The sequence below is a fragment of the Pleurodeles waltl genome, chromosome 6 (assembly GCF_031143425.1).
Source record: "Pleurodeles waltl isolate 20211129_DDA chromosome 6, aPleWal1.hap1.20221129, whole genome shotgun sequence".
Taxonomy (NCBI): Eukaryota; Metazoa; Chordata; class Amphibia; order Caudata; family Salamandridae; genus Pleurodeles; species Pleurodeles waltl.
The window spans coordinates 1,453,110,771-1,453,130,845 of record NC_090445.1 but is presented as its reverse complement, the minus strand read 5'-3'; positions in this window follow the sequence as shown (position 1 = coordinate 1,453,130,845).

Genomic DNA, 20,075 nt, shown 5'->3' with positions numbered 1-20,075 from the left:
TTGTTGATATTAATTGCCGTCCCAAGCATGCCTGTTATCTATTGTTTAGGAATACACTTACGTCAGGGGACCTTGTAGATCTGTATAAATACATCACACTTTAGACAGATAATCAGAGGGATTCCGACCAGAGGGCATCGCCACCATCGCTGATACCGATGCTGCAGTCGTCTTGACGCTGACCCAGTCTTCGTGTCCCTACGGAGTCTGAGATAGAGACCTCATTCCAAGGTAACGAGGGTTGGGGGCTCCTCTCATGGACACGGCTTTGGCAGATTAGGTTTAGCAAACCCAGCTCTCCTTTAGGTAGGAGGTTAGGCATATTCACTTGAGGGTAATAGGGCATATTCCATCTTATATATCTTTTTCATGTATTGCAAAATGTTGGGGGTCTTCATAACAATGACTCTCTTCTTCACAATACTGTTACTTGCTATATTCATTATCCTAATCATTGCAGTCCATGCAACTTATCGCAAATTGCAGTTATGTTAAATAAAAAGCTATTATAACTTTACTGCATCTGTGTCATTGCCTGTGTTTGTATGAGACATAATATATCTGTGAGAAAAGGGTAATCTCCGTTTAACCACGACATTCCCTGAGATATCTTATTTTGAGTCCATGCGTAAACGACTGCCATAAATCACCTTTTACTATTGTGTTTCTGGTGAGGTGCTGCTAGTGAGCCGGTAAGGTTGGAACAACAGTTGCGACTTGTTGTAGGAAAGACTCAGTCGCCTACAAACAAAAGTACTGTTATCCTTAAACCAGCAGTCTTGCTCAGAGCAAGAGTCCAAACTACGACATGGCGCCACCAACGATGGTGTTTAGGCACTAAGGTGGTCATTCCGACCTAGGCGGGCGGCGGTTGCCGCCCGCCCGTCGGAAGCCGCCTGAATACCGCCCCGCGGTCAATAGACCGCGAGGGGTATTCTGACTTTCCCGCTGGGCCGGCGGGCGATCTGATTCAGATCGCCCGCCGGCCCAGAGGGAAAGCGCCTTCCACAAGGAAGCCGGCTCGGAATCGAGCCGGCGGAGTGGAAGGCGTGCGACGGGTGCAGCAGCACCCGTCGCGCTTTTCAGTGTCTGCATCGCAGACACTGAAAAGCCTAGTTGGGCCCTGTTAGGGGGCCCCTGCCGTGCCCATGCCATGGGCATGGGCACGGCAGGGGCCCCCAGGGGCCCCGCGACCCCCCTACCGCCATCCTGTTCATGGCGGCTTTCCCGCCATGAACAGGATGGCGGTAGGGGGGGTCAGAATCCCCTCGGCGGCGCAGCGAGCTGCGCCGCCTTGGAGGATTCTAAGGGGCAGTGGAAAACCGGCGGGAGACCGCCGGTTTTCCCGTTCTGACCGCGGCCAAAGCGCCGCGGTCAGAATGACCAAGGGAGCACCGCCGGCCTGTCGGCGGTGCTCCCGCCCCCATTGGCCCTGGCGGTAGAGAACCGCCAGGGTCAGAATGAGGGCCTAATTTACGGATACCCTGACTATCACTGTCTCACAGACAACAGGTACCCTAAGTACAGTAATACAGAGATGTCCGTGGTCTTTGGGAGATTCCTCCTCAGCTGAACAGGTAACACCTGATTAAGCTGTAGGTTGTTCAAGCTCGAACTCAAAAAAAGGAAAATACTTCCCCCATCTGTAGTTCAGTTTCTCTAAACAACTATGGCTAATACCATAGATATCAACAAAGGGAGGGACTGGGAGATTAGTTGGTCCAGTGTACGGTCTCCCAATTAACTGAACATACAAAAAAGGTGTGCACTGTTCCAAATAGAAAAATATAATCACTAGGGGAACATTAAAGTTCAGGAGCAAGAGCCCTCACACATCCGAGAGGATGTCATGCTTCATCATCGGGTAGCTCCTCATCAGACCGGCGCTGCAATGTCTGACGGGCTCCCCGTAAGGGGGCTCTTTGGCAGAGATCTTTTAGGTAGCAGCCGTGGTAGCGGACACTACAAGACCTGGTGTTGCGGTCAGGCGCTAATCCTGGCAGGAGAGTGAAAGGTAAAATTGGTTCCCAGTCTTAATAGGAGCGAGTCAATTTAATTCATCAATGGAATAAGACCGGGATCCAGATTAAAAACAGAAGGAAAGTGTAAAATGAGGAATAATGCTCAACCACTTTCTGCATGGTGCTGGAGCTTAAGGAGATTATCGTCGGGCTCCTAGGACATGGTCAACATGTTTCGCGTACAGTGGTCTAACAAGATCCTATGACACTTCTTCAGGACCAATACATAATAAGACTTCTCCTGTCTATATTACCGAAAGTTTGCAAAAATGTCAAACAAATCATATAGTCACTTATATTGAAGTTCACTAATTGTCAGAAACCTCTAATGGTCGCCCATCCCTTGGTACATGGGGGGCCCCTTGGGAAGTAGCATGCCGAAAGCGGTCACTATTTGTGGAGGACGGCAGTCTGCAGGGGAAACTACCCTGACGTGCTCTCCCGAAAAGACTCTTTTTCCATAGATATTCCTGCAAGTGCTAGACATGCACTTACACAACATTTATTAGCGCATGGCCTTACAGACGAGGGCGGGGATGTTACTCTGATAATAGAAGCAACTGAAGCATACCAAACAGAAACGTTTTACTGTTGGGTCACCTTTCCTGAGGTTGACCAAAGAACGCACACATTTCACACGTATGAAGTTGCGAACGTACCTGTACGGTACGAAGCATACCAGTATCATGAAATATCGCTCACATATCAAGAGCATCAGAACTGGTTTGAAGGCGCCCTACCACATGTACTACGAAGAGTGAGGTTAGGGGCCAGATGTAGCAAACGTTTTGCGACTCGCAAACGGCAAAATTTGCCGTTTGCGAGTCGCAAAACGCGTATCCCAATGCAGAAATGCATTTTGCGAGTCGTTACCGACTCGCAAAATGCATTTCACACTCGCAAATAGGAAGGGGTGTTCCCTTCCTATTTGCGAGTCGCATTGGGATGCAATACCATTTGCGACTGCATATGCGGTCGCAAATGGCATCGCAGTTACCATCCACTTCAAGTGGATGGTAACCCAATCGCAAATTGGAAGGGGTCCCCATGAGACCCCTTCCAGTTTGTGACTGGAGCCCAAAATATTTTTTCAGGGCAGGGAGTGGTCCAAGGGACCACTCCCTGCCCTGAAAAAAAACCGAAACTAAAGGTTTCGCTTTTTTTTAAATTGCAGCTCGTTTTCCCTTAGGGAAAACGGGCTACACTTAAAAAAAAAAAACTGCTTTATTTAAAAGCAGGTCGCTAACATGGAGGTCTGCTGACGTCAGCAGGCCTCCATGTTAGCGAGTGCCTATACTCGCAATGGGGCCGCAATTTGCGACCCACCTCATGAATATTCATGAGGTGGGTCATTGCGACCCCATTGCGAGTTGCAGTCGGTGTCTGAGACACCGTACTGCATAGCAATTTGCGACTTGCAAATTGCGAGTCGCAGGGACTCGCAATTTGCAAGTCGCAAATTGCTTTTTTCGTACATCTGGCCCTAGGTCCCTTAAGTAATGAGGGACCTACATGGCCTATGTTCGCCACATATACACCTCACCCAGGCATACAGAATATGCCGATAGCAGATTTACGAGTTTTATATAATGAATTAGTGGCATTATATAGACGATTGGTTCAGTTCGTAATGCGTACATTGAACACAACACCAGCGCGTCCAGCACCACCAGTAGCTGGTGGTTATCAATTGGCTACTGGGATTATTCCACTAACAGTACATACTATTATGGGTAAAGTGCCCACGGAACGGGAAAAAATACCGTTCTGGATAGCCCAGAAAACGAATCAGCTGGAAGCTGTGTTTCCCCATACGGGACCACAGGAAAAACATAGATTGCCCACGATGTGCTTGCCGTTTGGGATGGTTCCCTTGGTGGATGACTGTGCCACATGGGGTACGGTCTTCGCTGCCGTCTATACTACCACACATGGTACCCCGACACTTGCCAATTTACCGGAAGTGTTAAAACAAATACAGAATGAGCATGGGGCTGCACCAGCCCTGGATCTGGGGATGAAATTAATGCGTAACTTTGACGCCGTCTCCTCAATAATACTGAGTAATATTAAAAGGGAAGCGGTCGCACTGGCAATACGCCAGCGTCTCCGGGAAACTCCAAATTTGGAACAAGAGAGACAGCTACCGAAAATAATTTCCGATACCTATACTAGTATAGGACGGGAAAGTTTGGGAGCCAAACCTAAAAAATTGGAGTTACAATGTACCACCCATAAGGAGGGTACGAAGCTGGCACAAGAGGGCTCTAAAAAGCACTGGGACAAACAAAAAGGTTTAAAAGAAAGAAGAAATAAGAGAGCTGATTCTCCACACCCGGAGAACTCCGAAAGGAGGTATAATCTCAGAAATAGGGAGAGCATTAGAACTCCAGACAGATATACTGATTCACGTCCCTCTCGTTCCTTTCAGGACGCACCGGCTAGACATAGCAAGAGAGGGGGCCGTCAAGATCAACGTCCGGAATACATGAAAGAAAAGAAAGACTCACCACAGTCTACCATTAAAAAAGAAGAAAATACTCCTCAGCAAAAGCCACAGTTTAAAAAGAAGAAGGTGGCATCACTGACAGTTAAAAATGTCAGTAGTATTGAGAACGCTGTTGAGGAACAAGAGGTGGGCAGTGACTCTGTTAGACAGCGCAGCAGAGGTCACGATATGTCGCCAGAGTCTGAAAGATCATCTGGATGCGAAAGCAACTAGCGATTACATCGCGGTTGAAACATCGGACGGCCGCGTTTTTCCCCCCGATAGGGTTTATGATTTAATAATTCAGATAGAGGGAGTCATGAAACGCACTATTAGTGTGATATTTTGGGATGAACTTACTAGTGATATCCTATTGGCCGAGAGAGGCTGGCCACCTGAACACGTCCGCAAGCTCCCGCATGGGGAAGATGTCATTTTGCCTTCTTTCTCCAATCTTGTTCCGGAAGCAGCAAAAGAAGCCTATGCTGCTGAATGGGCTTTAGCGCAGGCACCTGCACTATACCGTAATCATGTAGGTTGGGACAAGGAGTCTCTTTGTCATATTATTCCTGTTAGGTCTACACCCAAACCGCAGCCACAATACCCTGTTAAACATGAAGCAAAAGCTCCGGTGAAGGAGATACTATCACAACTTGAGTACCAGGGAGTAATTGAGCCCTGTACGTCTGCGATGAATAACCCATTATTCCCCGTTGCAAAGCCAGATCATTCATATAGAATAGTGGTTTATTATAGACATTTAAATAGTCATACACGCACATATGCTATACAAAACTCACACAGCACAGCACTGATAAACAATATAGTGCGTAAAAAATATAAAACTACATTGGATATATCTAATGGATTTTTCCTCCAGAATTTAGCACATGAAAGTAGGGACCTAAGTGCATTTTCATTTGGCTCCCAGAAACGCTGTTGTCGTTTACCTTAAGGCTATAAAAATAGCCCAGGCCTGTTTTCAGCCCGTGTGACATCAATTTTGCACAAGATTGATTCCGATGCATTGTCCTATGTGGATGATATCTATCTCACTGACGACGCCCTCGACATTCATCTTGCGAGGGTCGATCGGATCATTTTGGGGTTTGCAGACCTAGGTTATAAATTTAATTTGAAGAAAAGCAAGATAGCCTTTCTTAGTGTGTTGTTCCTGGGATATGAGCTATCAAACGAAGGGAAGAGCCTGGCCCGCACTTTCTAGAAAAGTGTGCTCAACTACAGCCTCCCAACACACTTAAGAAATTACAGTCATTACTGGGTTTCTTCAATTGTGGCAGAACATACATTCCAGATTATGCAGAACGCATCAAGCCACTGTATGACTTAATTCAGCCCAATTTTTCTAGCAGACGATGGACGATTGAACACACACACGTCCTTAGAGACATGCAACGGGACATGTTAGAAGCAAAACACTTACACACACGTGACAATAAAACAAATTTGCTCATCAGAATAATTGCTGGTGCCCTTGGATTTACTTATGTCACCTTTAATGAGGATGACACAGTGCCGATAGCATATAAATCACATTTATATTCAAATGCTGAACAACGTTTTGCACCTACAGAAAAAATTCTGACAGCAGTTCAGATGGCCGTCATCAAAGAGAGGCCACTTGCCCAGGGGAAACGCATTATTGTTGTCTCCCCGGTGCCAGCCTTAGAGGCTGTCACTAAAGCGAGCGTTCCGAACGCTAAGGCATTACATCCACGCTGGATTTAATGGGAAACGTCTCTGACAGCCACTGATGTCGATTATGTATTCGATCCAAGACTTCAGACACAAGAATTTCTCCAGTATGAACAGGAGTACCCCGCTCCTCTAAATATTTTGCCACTGGACAGTTATAATACTATCATTTATACTGACGGATCGGCACAACCGGCAGTAGGTACTAAACATCAATACTCAGCAGCTTGCGCAGCCGTGTGCGGAGTGATGGAAGATGGAGTTTTCCACCCTCACAGTACCTACACGCAGAACTTAGGGGACTGCACAGCCCAGTTGGCTGAGCTTAAAGCTCTTGTTCTAGCGCTCGAGCATACAGAGGCAGGAAGCCAGACTTTGATAGTCTGTGATTCATATTACTGCATCCAGTCATACAATGAATACCTCAATCATTGGAAACTGAACGGGTTTAGGGATTCTAAAGGGAACACCATTAAACACAAAATATTGTGGGGAAGGGTGGCTGATCTTAAGGATAAGCTACCATGTGTCCATGTAGTTCATACATTAGGACACCAACGTGTAGGAATACACGTTGCCGGTAATAGGTTGGCTGATGAAGCGGCCAAAGCATCGGTAGCTACGGCTTCTGTGGCTGCAGTGACTCGTTCTCGGACGAGGTTGGATAATGAAATACTGATTGCCGTTAAAAGCTTCGGCTGCAGGCAAGACCCTTCCGAAAGGTTACCCTACAAACTATACTTACCATATCAGTGCACAGAATGTTGCTTATACAACAATTCCTGGGGTTGGAGATCGAGTGATCCCCAATGAAGACCAAAGATTAGAGCTGATTACAGCCGCACATGAGGGTGTCGCTTCTGCACATGCTGGTATACAGGCCACAATAACAATTCTACAGCAACGATACTGGTGGCCTGGTCTATGCAGACGAACTAAGCAGTATGTCCTTTGCTGTGACATATGCCAGCAGATTAAGGGCTCTAATATCAAACGCCCTCCGCAGACATCACTCTTAGTGTCAGACATGCCACTTCAGTGTGTGTACCTAGACCATTGTGGTCCCTTACAGCCTGATGGTGCATACAAATACATTCTAGTGGCTGTGGATTCCTGTTCTAGATTCCTGTGGGTATGGCCACAGCGGTCGGCTGACGCCCGGACTGTTATAAAAGATTTGTTGATCTTTATCGGTACATATGCGGTTGCGGCATTCCATTCGGACCAGGGCCCTGCATTTGCCTCTAAGGCATTTAGGGACACCATGCGGACGATGGGTGTTGAACTTCATTACTCCTCACCATACCATCCCGAGGGAAATTCGGTCGTGGAGAGGCGGAATCATGATCTAAAGCAGTCCTTAACAGCTCGAGTATTAGGTTCAGGTCGCAGTTGGTTACACCACCTATATGGGGTCCAGAGAGCACTGAATAATCTGCCAAGACGGTCCTTGGGGGGAAGATCTCCATATGAGGTTCTCTTTGGGATACCTATGTATGTCCCAGATCTTGATGCCCCTGGTATGGTGGCAACAGAAAAACCATTTAACATAAAAGAATGTCTCACTGTTTTACAGGAGCTTCAACAATTTCGTGATGATAAATCATCTGCAAGTGCTGCCACCTTAGGAATAAGGGAATTGGCGAAAACTTCGACTGGCTGGATTCCTAACGTTGGGGATCTGGTTCGTGAGAATATCGCTGTAAAGAAGGAGTTTGGTCCATCATACAGAGCACCTGTACCAGTCTTGGGAATAAAAGGCACCAGGACTGTCATCTTACCACCACTGTCTGGTTCTAAATCGAACAGATTCATCTCCATTGATGACATCAAATTACACCATGTGGCCGATCCTTCACAGTAGACTAGGAGGTCCCTAGGGTGGGTCCCGATCCCCTCTCACTACCCAACAGGACATCCATCTACATGGTAGGATGAACATCACTACTGACTATGCAACTATGTCAACTGCTGTTCCAGACACTTCCTCGACCATGCGGAGGGCGGAAAATGAACTTTTGTTGGTTCCGATCACATCTTCAGTGACCACCCCGCTTCAAGATTTGGCTGTATTTTACACGAAAACTTCCACCACTAATGACGTTGTCTATCAAGAGCCTCCACGTGCGATGGATCGAATGTACCGGCTCCTGTGTTTGCAGAGACTACCTCTGGCTATTTCGTTGACATTGATGATTTTTCTTCGGATTCATCCTCTACAGTGATTGACAACATTTCAAAAAGTAGTAAGCTGTATCAATGGCTTCAGAAGAACTATTTGATCTACCCATGGAACTATTTATGGTTCTGTTTGACATTTATTGCATAATTTTTATGGATTGGTTTTGTGACTGTTTTCTTTTTGCTTATAAATGGTTACTATATTCCTGATCGCTCCTCAGTGGAGCCTGTTGATGAAATTTTAACACCACATCATTCTTCACATCAGGTCCGGAGAGATTTGTCCCCTGTAAATATTACAGCAATACCAATTACTGATGGGATTATGTGGGACAAAATTCCATTCGATATATACGGGCCTACAGAGATTATTCAAATACCATACGTGTTCAAAATTTCAATGTCTGATGCTATTACACCTAATGTTGTCTCTGATGATTGGGATGTCCAAAAGGTTGATTCCATGCTAACTGAAATGAAGGACTATTCCGCTTTTGAAAGTGATGATGTATATGATTATACAATGAATTATAGGGAAATGTTCTGCTATAACAATTGGGGACATCACTACCTACACCGTGCCACTAGACATAGGCCTCTCTTGAACTACACACAGTGGGAACACTGTTCGACACCACAGGTGAGGAGTCCAAAGTATTATAGCGATAAATTTACATACTTTTCTGGGCATGATCCAAAAAAAGCAGAGTCGTATTATTTTAAAATACCTCCGGCACAAATTAGGAAAATTTTGCTAACAGATACAAAACTGATTTATTCAGATCCCTTTGTTTCCCGGCTCTCGATTGAGGGTTACGAATATTGGAAGAGCACTATTGACTTGAAAAGTGTATGGGGAACACAAGATTGGCAGATACAGGGTAGGGAGGGTTTGTTTCGAGCATGCCTGATTCCTGTGCAAATGATTTTCTTAAATGATACTATTGAGCAGACATCCTGTCTGGGGTTAGCAAAAATTAAAGATCTAAACACGCCCAGTATCCCTACTCCGACAAAATTTTGAGATTGGCAACACTTCCTTAATATCACAGAGGACAGGCTAGATGCAATGGTTAAGGCTGGTACCTATAATTCTTCACTTTCCAGTCCCGGCGGGTGGTTGGTATGGCCCACCGATATTAATGAGTGTCAAAGGCGTTTCTTGAACTCTTCGGTGTTTTTTTTATATAAATAGGCCTGACCCTCGCCTTCAAATCAGGTCAACATACAGGTATAGTTACAACATACAGTGTGGGTAAGCTGTGCCAGCAATGGGTGCAAACAAACACGTTAACAGCGGTTAAGAAACACCTGAACACTCTTTCCGACAGTATAGACTTACAGGATTTTCTGCTAGGTCCTAGAAAACAGCGCTCAAAACGGTTTTTATATGCTATGTCCAATGAAATTTGGAAACTTTCCCAGATTGAGGCTGCTGCGCGTTTAAGGCAACTAGATAAGGACAATTTGGAAAAAACATTAGCTGTTGTCGACAATGGCATGAACACGCTGTCCAACAGGATTTATTCACTATCGAATATAGTGTCGTCTGCTATTGATATCACTCAGACTGACTTATCCCGGTTATATCATGGGCAGACACTGCTACGTTCCATCATGCAGCTGGGTTGGACATTGCAGACACTAAAAAGTGGCCACATTCCATGGAGGTATATTAATGGGAGTGAATTCTTCACTGCTTTTAATTTTTCCAGGGAACAAGAGACAATGGCTAAAAGGGAGGCTACTTTCACCCTGCTTCAAGTAGAGAAATTAGATAGGTTGCCCTTCACGGTAGCAGAGAGTCCTTCAACTATCTGGCTCCTACACAGCATTATTAATTTACTGATTTCGACCTTTCGTTTCTCGAGCTGCCTGAAACATCTTGCAGTGGGACGATATGAGCAGCTAGGAGATAGCTCTATTAAGAAAGAGAGGGAGTTGCCCTTTGATTATAGATGTCTGAACGGTGAAAGAGAGGTCTTTCTTAGCGGAAGTGAATGTGAGACTGCTGTTCGTCATTCTAAGATATGCAAACAGGTGTCTCTTCACAGTCTTTGCAATGCGGGAGTCGCGAATTTGGCCTATTTTCTGAAGGGTACTCCCGTCCCCTTGATTCGTCCAGTGTTTCATGTACTTTCCAACGGAAGTTATGTGGTACTGAACGATCAAAGCTGTTGCGGCATGCGACCTGGAATTGCCTACGCAATCTTGGTCACGAAGGTCGTTACGTGTTGTGGACATGTTTTGTTTCCCCCCACACGAGAGATAAAAGTATCTGACATGTGGCCCCACATAGATACTATTAATGTGAACTATGACAAGCTGAGTAGGCTAAAGGCGCTATTGTTTCATAAACAGGTCGCCTTGACATCCGCAAAAGAGACGTATGCTCTCCAGATTGCGAGATCATCAGCCGAGATACAATCCCTTTTAAATACCAATTTCCCCAAACACTTTGGAGAGCTGGTATCCAGAATATTCAATGCTTCAAGTACCACTGGGATTGTTCATTTCTTTAAGGCTGTCGGGTCTGGTTTCGTGTCCATCTTCCAGACTGTCTTCGGAGTCATCCCGTCAGCCATCCATTCTCTCTTTTCAAGTGGGTTTGGTGGCTTTCCAATTATTTTGGCTTTAATTGGCGGACGACTACTGCTATTTCTTCTGATTCGCAGTGGTTGTTTCTTTCCAGCAACAAAGAGCAATGGAGCCGCTCCCGCCAACTCCACTGTGCCGTGAGCGCATGGTTCGGATCTTCGGTGCACCTTTGCTGGTGGAACTGGAGCTTGACTGGTCGTTGTCATTTCGGCCACTTCTCTGGTGTGTACAACCAGTCTTCCGCTGCATATGGTGTCTCTTTGTTCATCTGTCTATGGTCTGTCTTGCTGTTGCACTGACATCTCCTGTGGACCACGAACTGCTGATGTCCCAGATGAGGGTTCATACACGGTCATGCCCCTTGAGACTGAGGTTGCTCCATGAGGCCACCTATGAGCCTTCCGCTGTGAGATCTACCATGGATGAGGACACTGCAACGAGTAACGATACGCCAAGAAATACGGCTCACTTCTGCTCTGTGGATCCGTTTGTCCGCCCAGCACTAGACTTAACTTCGGACGATGTTGACTCATTTTTTAGATCCTTGACTGGTGACTTCGATGCCATTCTTCAAGATCATGCGTATAACACATAATTTGATGAATTGACTTGCCATTTCCCGATTCCAAATTAAGCAATTAAATTTTTGCTGTTGCACGCTGTACTTGTCATAGTTGACATTAACATCTCTGTATGTATTTTTAAGGAGATTTGTTCTAACATATTTTTTAACACATGCAAATGCTTTTTTGGCTTATTTTAGCATTTAGCTTTTAGTTCAGGAGCAATTTTTTAGCATTTGGGTTCCTGTACCTTCATCATACCTGTTACGGCAATGGGGAGGGTGTAGTGAATCCTAGTTCGTTTTAATGGGATAGCAGGAGTTAGCTTAGCCTCTGGCTTGTAGACTCGGGCCCCCGTCACCTAGTGACTTTTAACCTACTTAGCTTGCTCTGTCTTAGCCCATTTAATTATTTATTTCTTCTAAGATGGCTGCCTTGTTTATAGTTAGGCCACTTGTTATGAGTTACATTATCAGTGTCACCGCGCCAAGGCGTCAAGATCAAGCACCAGAGACAAACAAACAGTAGGTGTTCACACTTAGGGATTTTCCCTCTCTATACTTTCGAGGGATTGTTGATATTAATTGCCGTCCCAAGCATGCCTGTTATCTATTGTTTCGGAATAAACTTACGTCAGGGGACCTTGTAGATCTGTATAAATACATCACACTTTAGACAGATAATCAGAGGGATTCCGACCAGAGGGCATCGCCACCATCGCTGATACCGATGCAGCAGTCGTCTTGATGCTGACCCAGTCTTCATGTCCCTACGGAGTCTGAGATAGCAACCTCATTCCAAGGTAACAAGGGTTGGGGGCTCCTCTCATGGACATGGCTTAGGCAGATTAGGTTTGGCAAACCCAGCTCTCCTTTAGGTAGGAGGTTAGGCCTATTCACATGAGGGTAATAGGGCATATTCCATCTTATATATCTTTTTCATGTATTGCAAAATGGTGGGGGTCTTCATAACAATGACTCTCTTCACAATACTGTTACTTGCTATATTCATTATCCTAATCATTGCAGTCCATGCAACTTATCGCAAATTGCAGTTTTGTTAAATAAAAAGCTATTATAACTTTACTGCATCTGTGTCATTGCCTGTGTTTGTATGAGACATAATATATCTGTGAGAAAAGGGTAATCTCCGTTTAACCACGACATTCCCTGAGATATCTTATTTTGAGTCCATGCGTAAACGACTGCCATAAATCACCTTTTACTATTGTGTTTCTGGTGAGGTGCTGCTAGTGAGCCGGTAAGGTTGGGACAACAGTTCCGACTTGTTGTAGGAAAGACTCAGTTGCCTACAAACAAAAGTACTGTTATCCTTAAACCAGCAGTCTTGCTCAGAGCAAGAGTCCAAACTACGACAGGGTTTACTTCATTTTCTTTTATCTCTACTGCCCTACGATGGGGAAACGGAAAGCCGTAGATGCTCCTGCACCACTGAGTGGCACTGAAAAATCTAAAAAACGCTCCAGCAATCATGCGAGCTCCGAAATCACCAAAGAAGCTAACTCCTTGTATGCAATTGACTTATTGTTTGAAGAGGTTGAAGCTATTTTAAAGAGCAATTCCCACTCATCACCAACTAAGAGTGGTACATCCGGGAAGGGGAAAATTCCAGAAATATTCACGAGGAGGAAAAGGATGCAATCACCCCTGTGGGGACCACTACTAGTGTGGATCCCCATGTCCCCAGGGAAAACTCCTCGTATCCATGGTCTGTAACATCTTGTAGTGCCTTGGGTGCTCCGTTACGCCAGAGCGATGTCCCTCCCATGGGCACTGAGGTTCCCCCCGCTAAGCCCAATGGTTAGGGTGCTCCCTAATATTTTGTGTACAAATCGGTTTGGGCTATTGGCGGAGGAAGGAGGCCTTCCTGCTTGTACCACATATTCTTTGCCTGGAGTCATTACTGATGATAACATCCCGATTAATTCCCCCTCTGATTTTGATGGTCTGCTATTGCTAGACAAGGGAATCGATTTAGCCCTTGTCCTTCAGAAGGTGGTCGAACTTAAGACTTTGATTCTATTACTAATGGGAATAATGAAGGAGAAATTGATGCAAAAGAGTGGTTGTAGATGCCAGCCATTCAATGGGGAGGTAAGAGGGGGTGGGAGTTCTATTACTTTTAATTTAGGGTGAGAAACAGACACCCCTCCCCGAGAGATAGTTATGCACCCCCCCTTAGATAATCCATCTATACCTTGTGCAGAGGGCAACCAGTCAGAGCTTGTAAATGTAAGGCGGAAGCATAATAGAGCTTCTAACATCAGGAATTCCGGGGGGACCCATATTCATACTGCTGCCCAGCTTGATGCTTCTGATGATGGGCTCAGGGGGGACACCACCCCCGAAGTCCATGGTAGCTCACCTGTACTCCCCATCAACTTTTCCAAACCCCTTACCGATGTCACCTCACAGTACGACCAAGGCTCAGGACTAAGAAGTAAAGATGGTACTATCTATATGGTTGATGTGCCTAAGTTGCCGCCTGGCTCTTTTGAGAATCATGAGTCCTTGACTAACAAAGCCATCGATTGGCTACGTATCAGAAGTAATTGTCTTTCAGTCATTCGTTCTGACATTTTTAAGGTGGGCAGATGTAGCCACTTGGGGTCAAATTCTGACTTTATTTCTGTCCGTCTTGTTGACAGGTTATTGGCGGACCAATTTATGGACTTTGAAGTATGCACACATCATTTTAGGGACTTGAGAGGGGCTGGCATTAGCCTCGCTTTGAATCCTCCCTGTACTCGTCCATCTACGTTCTTTAAAAAGTCAGTCCCCATCCTAGAATGTGAATCATATGTGGTACCCAAAACCCCTTCTACATTGCCAGTTATTGAATGACTAAATGTTGATCAGGAGGTGCACTCGGGGCATCTAATGGGATATGCATTTGTAGGGGGCTGCTTCCACTATTCCCAGAGTTGAGTTAGCCAACGCTGGGACTTGATAGGAAGTTGGGAGATCAAGAGTGGGTTATTTATATTAACAGTCAGGATATCTGTCTTTCCCAGGAGACTTGGGTTGAGGAGCAGATCTATATAGATGGGTATCTCTTTTATAGCACCCCAGCTCAACCACCAGAGAGGGGCCTAGGCAGTGCAAAAGGAGGTCTATTGGTGCTTTTAAATAAGAAGCTGCAATGTGACCACCTGTTATTAAAAATAAATTAATTCGATCTAATGGGAGTACAACTTACAGTCCATCAGGATTTTAACTTCATTTTAATTAATGTCTACGCTCGATCTGTCCCTCGGGGATCTGAGTCTCAGACTCTAGTCCAATTGTCTGAATTCCTTGATTCCCTGCACTCTTTGACCATTTTAGTAATAGCAGGTGATTTGAATTGCACCTTTGAACCTTCCATTTTGAATAGTGGATTAACGGACGAAGAAGACGAATTGTGGGGAATCCCACAGTTAACGAATATATTCACCAATGTACTCGTTCCTGTGTGGCCTCCCAGCTGACTTCCTTATGTTTAAAGCATGGACTTAGAGCTTGTAACAGTCGCATGCCTTCTGACTTAAATACAGTGTCTATATTTAAACGAGGTAAGTCCACTAGTGTAATTGACTACTTCCTAGTGGACGTTAGGTTGTGGCCTTCACTAAAAGTTATGAAGGTGGAACCCAGATGCAAGAGTGACCATAATCCTTTGCTTCTTACCTTGTATGGGGATGTATTTAGGAGGTCACTGAATGTTCAACGTACATTGGTTCCTACCCCATTATTAAATAACAATCATACAAGGGTTTGTTGGCCAAAGGTACTGTCTAACCCTTACTTGATAAGTGGGATTTATAAATCATTCATTGATGAGATGGCAGTTTACAAGGAACATGAAGTTAATAATATTCCCATTCTTAATATTCATGAAGTAATGTTGAAGAAACTGCAGTTTCTTCTATAAAAAGACTTGCTTTAAGCCATTCGTTGCTAATATGACTAAAAATGAATGGTTTAAATGAGGATTGTATAAAGGCTAAGTCTGCATTAAAAACTGCTATTATGATTGGCTCATATTGGAGTGTAGTTATTATATTCAAAAATTAACATGAAATGTTTGCAAATTAATGTATAATAATGCCGCATAGAAATTGTATTAATATGCTTTTAACACAGGCGTGTGAAATGTGCCCACGGGGAGTAGCCATCAATGTATACGATGATAAATGAAGTTGACTAATAATGAATTATCGATGTACTAATGTATGATTTTGTATTAGTGTTAAGAGTTATATGTTAAGATGTTGCTAAAATTAACGACTAGGGCTTAGTTAGCATGAGTCGGGGCCTCACTGCCGGTCTCATATTAAATGCGTTTTTTCTTAACGTGCAATGTGCTGACTTGCTGAAGGACATGTAGCCGTACTTTTCCAGAAGCTAGAAGATGTGTGTAACCGTAGTGAATTCTTTCTCATGAGACACGACTTGCTCAAGGAGACATTCTTGCTGAATGCAACAGTGTAAACTTGCAACAGGTACAAGGTCGCCTGAACTGGTAAAGACAATGGGACTACTGACTGAGCCTGCAAGAATAAAAATTTGTACCTGACATTCTACCCGTTGGAGACGTCAATTACAGTAGCAAATGAACTGCGTGAGAACTGTTTTAAAGTGAAAACCCTAATGAGGTGACCACCAAACTATTGGTTGGAGATGATGATGCACCAAATATTTGCCCAATTGGAAATTAGGAGACTGTACAACAAGATTAATATAACCCTGTGTCACAAGGAGAAATCAGCATTTCCGAGCATCTCTGCTAATGCCACTACGTGCCATTCTTTGCTATTACCTAGCCGCTTTGTCACTCTGTCTTAAAGACTTTGCTGTTTGACTCTTCAAACCATCCTTACCCTCGCCTTGCCCATTCTATACTTTTCCTCCTTATGAGGGAAGTGTTCCTTATTGCCTGTCTTGCTGAACTTTGCTGAGTTTCCTGGCTGATGGCGAATCAACTGATGTCCTGAGGACGAAGACTGACTGTGTGCTGACCCATTACGGAGGGTAACTATATGATAATGAAATTGTAATTGTCTGTTTGCCTTTTCTTTCTAGGTACCAACTGCTTCTTTTGATAGAGACCATAAATAGATGTTTTCTAAATTTGTGTTGCTAAATTGTTTTGCATGAAGCCCAACATGCTAATGCTAATTCGAGCTAGTTAAGGGGTTCACTAAACGGACGCAAATAGACAAATGACTGAATCGATGCTTTGTTGAATAATGCGATAATGATACTCTGCTAAAGTTAATCCATGTTGACATCGTGCTTTGTCCTAATGTTTATGATCTTTGCTTTGCTGAAATCTTATTCGAGTTGCCATATTGTGACAGTGCTAATGTGTTTTATGGTTTTGAGACTAATAAACTTGCTAGTACAGTGTAATTAATAGGGAAAAAATATCATAACTCTTACAAATTTTGTGTGGTTATTCATGACTGAAAGGTCATGGTGTGTTCTGATTCTTATTAATGCCATTAACTAATTTGATTGATTTGTTATTGTGAATATTGATGAGGTTATCGATCTATTGGTTGACATGCTGATTAGTTCTCTCGTCTTAAGGTGTCTCCAATCAGGGTCAAAAGATTCATTGGCCTAAAACGAGTCCCAGACTAAGCAAATTATCTACGGCGGGACGCGTTAACAGTTCTGGTAGCAGAGGACGGTTTAGACCCTTTGGGGCCCTAGGACGAGGGACCAGTGTTTTAGAAGTATTTTCGAAATAATTCAAATTGGAGAGATGATGTGCCCCTAAGTCCCAAATGACTTTCCTGGAATCTCGGAGCTTGCCGAAGTGAGTTGGGTATGTTCTTGGCGTTCTAGTGATGGTATGAGTGAAGTAGGATTTGCGCTTGCAATGGCTTATGCATATGGCAGGTGAATTGTGAAGGTTTGTGAGAATTTAAGCCAGGTAATGTTTTAGGAGGAGTGGGCATACTCCACAGTATGAGAGTAGGGAAGTCGGCAAACTTCATGTGAGTGTGGTGCTTTGTGCAAAAAAAATATTTGTCCACATGGTTTTTGGTGTATGAGACACTTGGTTTATGTTGTAATTTGTGCGGTTTAATAGGTCAATCAGGCATGGTTGATGAGTCGGTTTTGAGTCAAAGTGTGTGAGTGAAAATCTTTGATGGAGATTTGTTAAAGTTCTAAAGTGCACTATGACGAACCATTGACAAGTCGAGAGTGAAATTTGCGGGTCAAATTTTGCTTGCGAGTGCGGGATCTGAGAAAGAGAGAGTAGCTGCCGAGGCTTCAAGTGAAATCTCTGTAAAGTTCTGAAGCGATTGTGTTACCCTTCCTGTAGTAAACCCGAAAATTTGAGTTTTTTGTTAAGGTTCTTGCAATATATTGCATTAGTTTTTGTGGATCTAGAGTGAGGAAGACAAGTCGCAAGACTTTGTCAGCCGCAGTGTGTGTGAGTGTGACGTCATTGGAGCCGTGCTAGGATAGGTCAGCTAGTAAGAAGGGTCGCACACGGATTGGCAGTCGTCCATGAGAGGCAATTGGTTGAGAAGGTAGGCGAAGAGTGTTCTGGGAACTAAAGTCACTTCCTGATTAGATTCTAAACTAAATAAAAGACGCAAAGATGAAGTTTTTCAAGGCTTTGAAGAGTGTTTTGAGGGGAGATGTTTACATTACCGCGAGTGTTGGAGAGCCTACACCGCCAGAGGATACTCCGGCTTATGCCATAATGGAGGAGAAGGGAGTCGCGCCATGTCTTTGGCTAAAGCAATGGTGCAAATTAACAGAGAAGGATGGGTGTTTGACATTTCCAGAGAATGGAACCTTTAATATAGGGGTTCTAGAGAATTTGCGGAAAGCGTTAAATGAGCAAAAGCCACCTCCGAGACCAGCTCAGTTTGAGGCGTTAGCGATTTGGGATTTAATGGCCATACGACAGAGGCAACAGAAATTCGAGAGGAGAATGAGAAAAGCAGAAAAGACTCTAGCGGAGGCTAGATGGGATAGTGAGACCAAGATGTGGAGAACGGAAATAATAGACAGAGTTAGGATGTTTCCGGCAATAACTCAAGAGGCCGAAACACAGGGAAGAAAGGCCACTTGTAAAACAGACAAGGGCTCTAGTAGGCAAAATGAGACTCAGAACTCTTGGGTAGATGCAGACGATTCGGATGATGATGAGTTTCTCAATCAGTTGTTACATGATCGACCACCACCATATGCCATAAACGACAATCGACCGAGTACTAGTGCAGGTCCTGTAAGTTCGACACAGAATCAGGGGACCACGAATACAGTACAGGCAAATAATGTTACCACATCAGCACCGATACAGAATGGTGCTAGTGTATCCACTGCACCTGAGACGCAGATACGGTTGCAGCCACCACCAGTTCAGAGGCTCTACCCTGATGTCCCAGTATTAGAGACCACTACGAATTTGATGGTGCCGCCTGATCCAGTATACACGAGATCAAAGTTAGTGCAGATTGAGCCAACTCCACAACTGCTGCCCCAGCCGCAGCAACAGGTGGTCCCGAATTACACTTCGGTCACAGGACCGCAGTCAATTACAGCACCTATAATGAATCAAGCTATGGGAGTCAATGCCCCACTGGGATTGGGAAGTGAACAGACACCAGCTGCTATATCTTTGCCAATTACCGTTGGTCCGCCAGTACCGCTGTATGTGCAGGCGAAGCCTAGTGTGTGTGACCAAGGAGTAATGACTCAAGAGGTGATAAGAGGAGGGTTCTCAGGAAGCTCCCAAGGGATGACACCGGGAGAACAGACAGTGGAGAGGTCTAGATCCTTATTTGACTTCAGTCTGATTGGGGTTCCGTTAGAAACCATGAGACAAGTAGTCTTGGGCCTACTGACTCCACAGGTACTGAGTGCAAATACGTCACAAACTCCGATTGTGCCAGCCAGAAATATCTCGCTGAAAGGCTTGACAGCGCAACAGTTAAATGAGTGGTTAGACAAGCTTAACACTCCACAGACTACTCCTGCGACAGCAGAGCGGTCAGAAAGAGAGGAATACCTGAATTTTGTGAGGTTGGGGGTGGATGCAGCTGAGCTAGTTGAAGGGAGCATAGGAGCGAACAGATTGGAATCATACACTGAAGCCGAATTAAGATATCTGTGCCCGAAAATAACCAAGGAAGTGCATAAGGTGCACCAGAGGTTAGCAAACGTGGCAGACAAATACAGCATAGACTTAGACAATACTAAGCATCTGAAGAGGAGTTATAGGTTAGACTTCGAACCTAAAGATTTTGATCACATGAGGTCTACTGGAATGAAGGCACACCTTAAAGAGATACTACAGAGTGCTCAAGTTTGGGGAGCTTTAGAGAAGTGGAAAGGCAGATGGGCGAAGAAGAGAGATAAGAAGAAAAGTGACTGCCTGGAACAGCAGCAGGCGAAAGCTGTGCCAGATACAGGAACAATAAAGATGTTACTGATGAGGGAAACAGCTGGAGGAGTTCTAGTCCATGTACCATGGTCT